The sequence below is a fragment of the Callorhinchus milii genome, unplaced genomic scaffold, assembly GCF_018977255.1.
Source record: "Callorhinchus milii isolate IMCB2004 unplaced genomic scaffold, IMCB_Cmil_1.0 Scaffold2, whole genome shotgun sequence".
Classification (NCBI taxonomy): domain Eukaryota; kingdom Metazoa; phylum Chordata; class Chondrichthyes; order Chimaeriformes; family Callorhinchidae; genus Callorhinchus; species Callorhinchus milii.
Genome location: NW_024704743.1, coordinates 94836253 through 94844256, shown reverse-complemented (window position 1 = coordinate 94844256; position 8004 = coordinate 94836253).

Here is an 8004-nt window from a genome sequence, read left to right as displayed (position 1 = left end):
CATTATCTGCTCTACTCACCTCAGAGGGGTCACTTTTTGTTCTTTGGAAAGTAGATTGTAGGCTTTTGGCTGATTCAATTCTGTAAACTACAAGAAAAGGTCAGAATGAATAAAATCACATTTTAGCAAAAAGAAGAAACAGGAAATAAGATCATCCAGAACTCTGTAGCTCGTGCCTATCCCACACTAGGCTCCGTGACCCCACCAGCCCCACCCTCGCCCGGCTCCACTGGTTCCCCATCCCCCAGAGGATAGAATTCAAAATCCTCCTCCACGTCCATCACCTCAAGGCTCGATTATGGAAATTCCCTCATCGGCCTTCCCAACTCTTCCCTTCACAAGCTGCAGATCATCCAAAATTCTGCAGCTCGTGTACTCTCGCGCACCAGACTCTGTGACCCCATCACTCCCACCCTTGCCCGACTCCCCATCCCTCAGAGGATCGAATCCAAGATCTTCGTCCTCACTTTCAAAGCCATTCATGGCCTTGCCCCCTCCTACCTCTCTGACCTGCTGACTCCCTACCAACCTGCCCGCTGCCTCCGTTCAGCGGGCTCCGGCCTGCTCCATGTCTCTCGCCCGACCCGCCCTACCATCAGTAGTCGGGTTTTCAGCCTCTCTGCCCCCACACTCTGGAACTCCATCCCACGGTCCCTTCGCCTCGCTTCCTCCCTTGCCTCCTTCAAGGTTGGTCTCAAGACCCTCCTCTTTGATCGTGCCTTCGGTCGCCCTCCTACCTCTGCCTTCCCTCACCCTTACCTCCCCACCTCCATGCCTCGTTCCCTCCTTTGCCTCCTTGAAGAGGTGTCTCAAAACCCTCCTCTTCGAATGAGCCTTCAGCCATCCTCCTATCCTCCCTGTCTTTCATGCTCCCTGATCCCGACCCCCAGCTTAAGTCCAAATCCCTTACTGTCCAGCGCCTTGGGACGTCCTCCCAACGTGAAAGGCGCTACATAAATGTAATTTGTATTATATAATTTATATGTTCTTAAGTTGGTCTCGAAAAAATATTATTATTTGCAATTTAAGATCCTAGTTCCAGTTTTGAGCTGCCTATCCTCAAGTTTTCAGTTTATATTTTGAATGACTATCAGTGTTAATGTGGTTGTGAAACATAATACCGTATCATGCAGCAGTAGGGAGAAAGGTTTGATACTAATCTTCTTAAGGCTAACACTATGAAGAGATTTAGACTTCAGGTGCCTTGCACAGGGTGAAAGGCGACATGAAAGGCGCTATATAAATGGAAATTTGTTGTTGAAAGAGCATTGGTAAAATCATGCCTTTTGGCATCTAGTTCAGAATGACACCGATAGATTCAGTAACAAAAAAAAACGAAAGTAGTTGACAAGCATATGCTCAAAACGAAAGGAGTTTAAACATATAAAACTGTTTTAATTTGAAAAATGAAATACACCAAAACGAGTGATTGTTACTACTCAGGAGACACTTGGCAAAAATACAAATTGATGGAGACCTACACACCTTCTTGGTCTCTTGTTACACATGGCCCAACAAAACTACTGAGAGCTCAGTCGGATAGACAAGTGGAATGGAACAGATGCAGAGTTGGTGAGGCAAACAAAGCACAAAGAAAGAATGTATTAAATGCTCTTATTGCTTGTGAATTACAGTTCTCAAGGTTTTTTCATGCAAGCAATTCTTTTGAAAGACGAACAGAACTAAGAAATGTATGTACATTCATGCTGTGTACATTCTGCAAGAACAAGACATGAATATTAAAATCCTTCTTTTGGCTCAATTTCATCCTTCAGATGAAAGAGAAAAGTATATACTGCGTTATATATATATCTCACCGTTACAGAATTACTAAAATTGCACTTCACATCTACACTAAAGAGAACAGACCTGCAACATTAAGGAGCAGCATGTTCAGGTTTTTTTTAGAAACACTGGTATCATATATGCACAAGTATCCTTAATTTTCTCCCAACTTAAATTATGCATTGTGATAGATAATCAAGGTTCCACCATAATTAAATCTTTACGCTTGTAACTGTACTAAGAAAATTTGGACAAAATCAGATTGGTCACAGTTGATAAAAGATCCATCCATTGGATTATGGTGAAAACATTCTGTCACAGCCATGCTCACCTCTACCTACAACAAAAACAAATTGCATTTGTGTAGCGTCTTTCACATCAGGAGGAAGTCCCAAGGATGTCTGATCACAAATAATCAGACTTTTCTTATATAGAGAAAGATACACACTAATCTATATCATAGTTTTGGACAACAACTTAACTTTGATCAGCTAAAATCCCTTTACAGAGACATGTTAGTAATAGAATTAAGGACTCACAAATCGTTTACATTTTCTGAAATTTGATTAATAGAAATGACTGCACCGTAACAAAAGCTCCTACTCTAGAAATTGTTGCCATAATTGTCCTCTTTCATGTTTGATTTAAAAATATGTCCTTAATGTGCAATTTATTTACAAACAAGGTATTGACTGTTTGTGAATTACTAGATGTTTTGAAAAATAATCTACAGCTAGTCAGCAGAAAATTCCACGATAACTAATGTACTTTCAAAATGAACTCTGCTTTTCCAAATAGTACCTGCTTGAACCATTCTTCAATCTTGGCTTCCAGTTCATTAATGTGCCAAACAACTTGACAGGCAGATAATGATGCCGTTTGTACCAATTTATAGTTGCGACATGTGGTAGAATTGGATTGGAAAGAAACTTTCCTCACTGTGGTGAAAGAAAAGCAGATCCAAATATATACATTTTTAGGCCCATCTTAGCAGCATTTACACTTAAGTAATCGAAAGATTATGCATCTGTCATTATGAATTGTTTTTTAAGACAATCATCTAAAATGTGCTATAAAGGAATTGATGCACAAACCTCTGAAGTTAGGTAAGTACCATACATCCTTCCAGGACGAGTATACACTCCTTTCCTTACATAAGGAAATTTCCATGCATAGTTGCATGCTTATGTGGAACTCTCATTCTGGTTTTGATACTGTTAAGTATGGTATAGAGTTTCCACGTGTCAGACAATTTGGCTGACCAAAAAAAATGCCTATCATTATACAGTATATGTGCACAGTTTCGATGAACACTTATGCATTTCAACAAATTTGAAATAATGCTTCCAGCAAAAACTGCATTGGCCGAAGTTGTTAAAACATCCACAACTCCAATGTATTTTTTAAGAAGTTGTGCTCCATTTATACCATACATTTAATAATAATAACCCTTGCATTTGATATAGCGCTTTTCATGTCTTCTAGACGTCTCAAAGCGCTTCACAGAATAGACTGTAAAGTGAATTTACTGTATATTTGTGGGCGAAATGCAGCAGCCAATTGCTCACAGCAGCACCCTACAAACAATCGTGGATTGAAATGACCAAATTATTATTGCTTTTTTTGAGGGATTATTATCAGGCGTGTGGAGTAAGGAAACTTGCCCAAGGTTTCACCCTGCCGGAATTGAACCCAGGTCTCTCAGTTGCAAAGCGAGGGTTCTAACCACTGAGCTACACAACTCCACAACAACATTTGGCAACAAACCACCAGAATTGTAGCAAAATAAATAGAGTGAGTAAGGGACTGAGGAACTGCAAATCACAAGAGACCGATTCCCAACACCGTCTGCAAGTAATGGTTTCAGGAACAGTGCAATTTGCACTCACAAATACATCTATGAATCCCAAGTGGCTCTCTACCATCATCCATTTTCTAAAAAAATCACACATGTTTTTCTATAATATTAAAAAATATATGATTCAGTGCTTTGTGCAAATGCCAGGTTGAGTTTAGAAGAGCAGAGCTTTCCAGAAAAATTGTATATTGAACTTGGATCTATTAAATAATTCTTCATCTGGATGTCAGTAATCATATTTGTAACACTTTAAAGACTTCAAGACTATTTTTGCAACCCTGCTGAGCACAATTTGCTGCTGTATTTTACCCACAAATTATAAAGTCAATTCACTTTACAGTATAATCTGTGAAGCGCTTTGAGATGTTTCGAAGATGTGATAAGGCACTACATCAAATACAAGTATTATTATTATTCAGAATACTGCAAAGTTTATTATATTTATTTGTGGAGCACACTTTACAAGAAGTGTATGTTGTTTTTCAACAAACAATCAAATATCTGAAATGTTCTTTTACACGATAAGTGTTTACTTCAAGAATAGCAATGAAGAACTGTATTGTTCACTCTGCTGCTAGTCTATTTTTACCTTGTAAGCTCACAAACTTTCAATGAAACTGTTGAAATTGTGGGAGCAAATTAAAATATTCTAAATAGTTGTTGCTGCTCCATATAAAAAAATCTTTCACATGGGATGTAGGAATGAGGGCATGTTAACAACATTCTTCTTGGTGGTTAGAGTTGCTGCTGGAAACCAATTTAGGATCAACTCAAACTGCAACAGGAATTCAAGAAAACATGCTATTCAAGAAAACAACAACAACTTGGATTTATATAGTGCTCTCCACGCCGGATGGCGTCTCAGAGCGCTTCACAGTTTCGGATCCCGGGACCAAGCCAGGGGAAGGGGGGGAAGGTGACCAAAGGTGCGGTCGAAAAGAAAGATCTTCAGCAGAGATCTGAAAATGGAAAGGGAGGGAGCGAGACGAAGGGAGTGAGGAAGGTAGTTCCAGAGCCTCGGGGCATAGTGGCTGAAGGTACGGCCGCCGAGGGTGGAGCGGAGGACTGAATGAGTTGGATTTTATGGATGGTAGTGGATGGGAGACCGGCAAGGAGGGCATTGGAGTAGTCCAGCTGAGAGGTGACAAAGGCATGGACCAGAGTTTCAGCGGCTTTTGGGGAGAGGTATTGGCGGAGACGGGAGATGTGACGGAGGTGGAAAAAGGCGGTGCTGGTAAGGGACCAGATGTGGGGGAGGAAGGATAATTGGGGGTCGAACTTGACGCCCAGGTTGCATACGGGTTCGGAGAGTTTTAGGGGGAGGTTGGGTAGGTGGAGGAGGTGAGAACCATGAGATTTTAGACGTTGACGAGAGCTGAAGAGTATGGCTTCTGTCTTGTCAACGTTCAGCTGAAGGAAGTTTGCGCTCATCCAGCCCCTGAGGTCTGACAGGCAGGCTGACAGAACATCAGGGGACTGGGGGTCGCAAAGAGAGGTGGAAAAGTAGAGTTGGGTGTCATCTGCATACATGTGGAAATATACCCCATGTCTGTGGATGACATCCCCAAGAGGGAGCATATAGATCAGAAAGAGGAGGGGGCCAAGGATGGATCCTTGAGGTACCCCACAGGTGACTGGGTGAGAGCGGGAGGAGAAGCAGTTTATGCAGATGCACTGCTGACGGTTTGTGAGGTAGGACTCGAACCAGGTAAGTGCGGTCCCACTGAGGTGGATGACGGAGGAAAGGCGGTGGAGGAGGATGGCGTGATCGACTGTGTCGAACGCAGCGGAGAGGTCCAGGAGGACAAGGAGGCAGAGGGAGCCCTGGTCACAGATAGAGAGGATGCCGTTTGTGACTTTCACAAGCGCAGTCTCTGTAATGTGGGCAGGGCGGAAACTGGATTGGAGGGGTTTGAAGAGGGAGTGGGAGGAGAGGTGTGTGCGGAGTTGGTTGGCCACAACCTGTTCTGGAGCTTTTGAGAGGAAGGGCAGGTTAGAAATAGGGTGGTAGTGGCTGGGGTTTGAAGGATCTAGGGAGGATTTTTTCAGGAGGGGGTGATGACAGCAGTTTTGAAGGGTGCAGGGACTGATAAGGAGGAGAGGGACTGGTTGATTATGTCAGCCAGTAGTGGGCAGAGGAGGGGTAGCTGGGTGACCAGTAAGTTGGTGGGGAGGGGGTCGAAGCAGCAGGTTGTGGGTTTCATGGAGGTGATGGTGGGTGAGAGGGAGGAGGGAGAGATGGGGAGGAAAGAGTGTAGAAAGGGGGTGGTGGTAGGAGAAGATGATGAGGAAGGTGAGGGGGGTAGAGAGGGTGTGGTGGTGGGTGACAAGGGGCAGGTGGATGAGGCTGCCTGGCAGATGTTCAGCATTTTAGCAGAAAAGAAGTCCATGACCTCCTCGCACTTGGCATTTGATGTGAAGAGTGAGGAGGCCTGAGGGGTGGCACGGAGGAGCTAGTAGGTGGTGGAAAAAAGGATTTTGGGATTGTGTTTGGCCTCCAAGATGGTGTTGGAGTAAAAGGCTGTGCGTGTCAAAGAACGGTGGTAGCTGTGGAGATGCTCGAGCCACAGTTGGCGGTGAACTGTCAGGCCAGTTTTCCGCCATCTGCGCTCGAGCAAACAGGTTTGAGATTTTTGGCGGCGGAAATGGTTGTTGTACCAGGGGAATCGGGTGGGTTTGGAGATGGTCCTGGATTTTAGGGGGACGAGGGAGTTGAAGGTGGAGGAGAGGCGATCATGGAGCAGCTGGACGGCTGCTTCAGGATCTCCGCGGATGGAAGACCAGACGGATAGGATGTCTAATGATGAGAGAGCCTTTGTGAGTGTCTCAGGGGGTAGCCTTTTCCAAGGGCGGTAGAGGATGGTTGAGGGCTTGGTGGAGGAGAGAGGGATGTGAGAGGAGAAGGAGATGAAAAAGTGGTCCGAGATGGCCTTGTCCACTAAGCTAAGGTCGGAAATGTCAAGGCCGTGGGTGGTGATGAGGTCAAGTGCATGACCACGGTTGTGGGTAGGTGAGTTTATAAGTAGTGTAAGGTTAAGGGAGGAGAGGAGGGCAGTGAAATCAGCAGAAGTGGTGCAGGGGGAGTTTAGGTGGAGGTTGAAATCGCCCATTATGAGTAGGCGCTCGGAGCAGAGAGACAGGAAAGAGAGGAGAGTGGAGATGTCTGTGTGGAAGGAGCCGGAAGGTTTAGGGGGACGGTAAACAAGGAGGATTTTCAAAGGGAGAGAGGGGTGGAAAAGGGTGAGGTGCTCAAAAGAGGGGAAGCAGCCAGAGGAGTAGGGGGTGGGGCCAAGGGAGGCTTTGAAGATGAGGGCCACCCCGCCGCCACGTTGGTTTGGACAGGGGGTGTGGTGGAAAGTGTAGCCTGGAGGGGAGGCTTCCACTAGGGGTACGGTGCATTGGGGGAGAGCCAGGTTTCGGTGAGCCCAAGGATGTCAAGGTGCTCGTCCAGGATGAGGTCGTGGATGGTGAGGGCTTTGTTTGAGAGGGAACGGACATTTTGAAGGGAAATCCGGGTGGGTTTGCTGGAGGGGGGAGGGAGGAGAGAGTGATGCGGAGAGGATTTTGGGGTGTATAGGAGAGATGGTTGTGGAGAGTGGAGAGTTGGGGAGGGTACGTGTGAGAGAGGGGGAAGTTGGGTTTGCCTTAGACGTAGAGGACGGTGGGAGGAGAGACATTTAGGGGTTGGCTCGGGTTGGGGTGGCAGCCAAAACACGCACGCAGAGACCGGGAGCGAGTGATCAGTGGGACGGCATCAGCCCTCAAGCCCCTCTCTCCCTCAGGCATCAGCCCTCAGGCAAAAGGAATCCTACCTGAGGAACAAATATTTGGTAATATCTTATTGAAGCCATTAATTTATGGCAAATTCTCGAACTACAAATCCATTACAGAATTTTTAAAAAATTAATGTGGAGAAAATAATGCAATTTTTTGCATAGTTTCGCCACAGCCTATATAGATAGATAGACAAGAACAGGATAGGTCATGAAGCTAGTCCAGCCTGTTCCAACATTTTATTAGATCATGGCATACTTTTTAATTTCATTTCCCTACCTTTTTTCCATATCCATTTGAAATATCTATTATACCAGTCAATACAATTTCAATCAATATATATTTTTACCTAATGTATAGGTTCTAATTATTGAAAGCATAAGATTTGAAATTACAAGAAAATTATTCTATAACAAGCTTCTTACCTTTTACATATTTTTCTTCTTCAGAGGGATTGTTTAATAGTTTTACTTCAGTCATTATGTAGAGGTTTGAAAATGAGTTTCCTATACACACCAAAATAGTTTTAAAAGTTATTACATCAAAGTAAAATGTAACCCATGTTGAAGGGGTATAAAGTCCCCAAT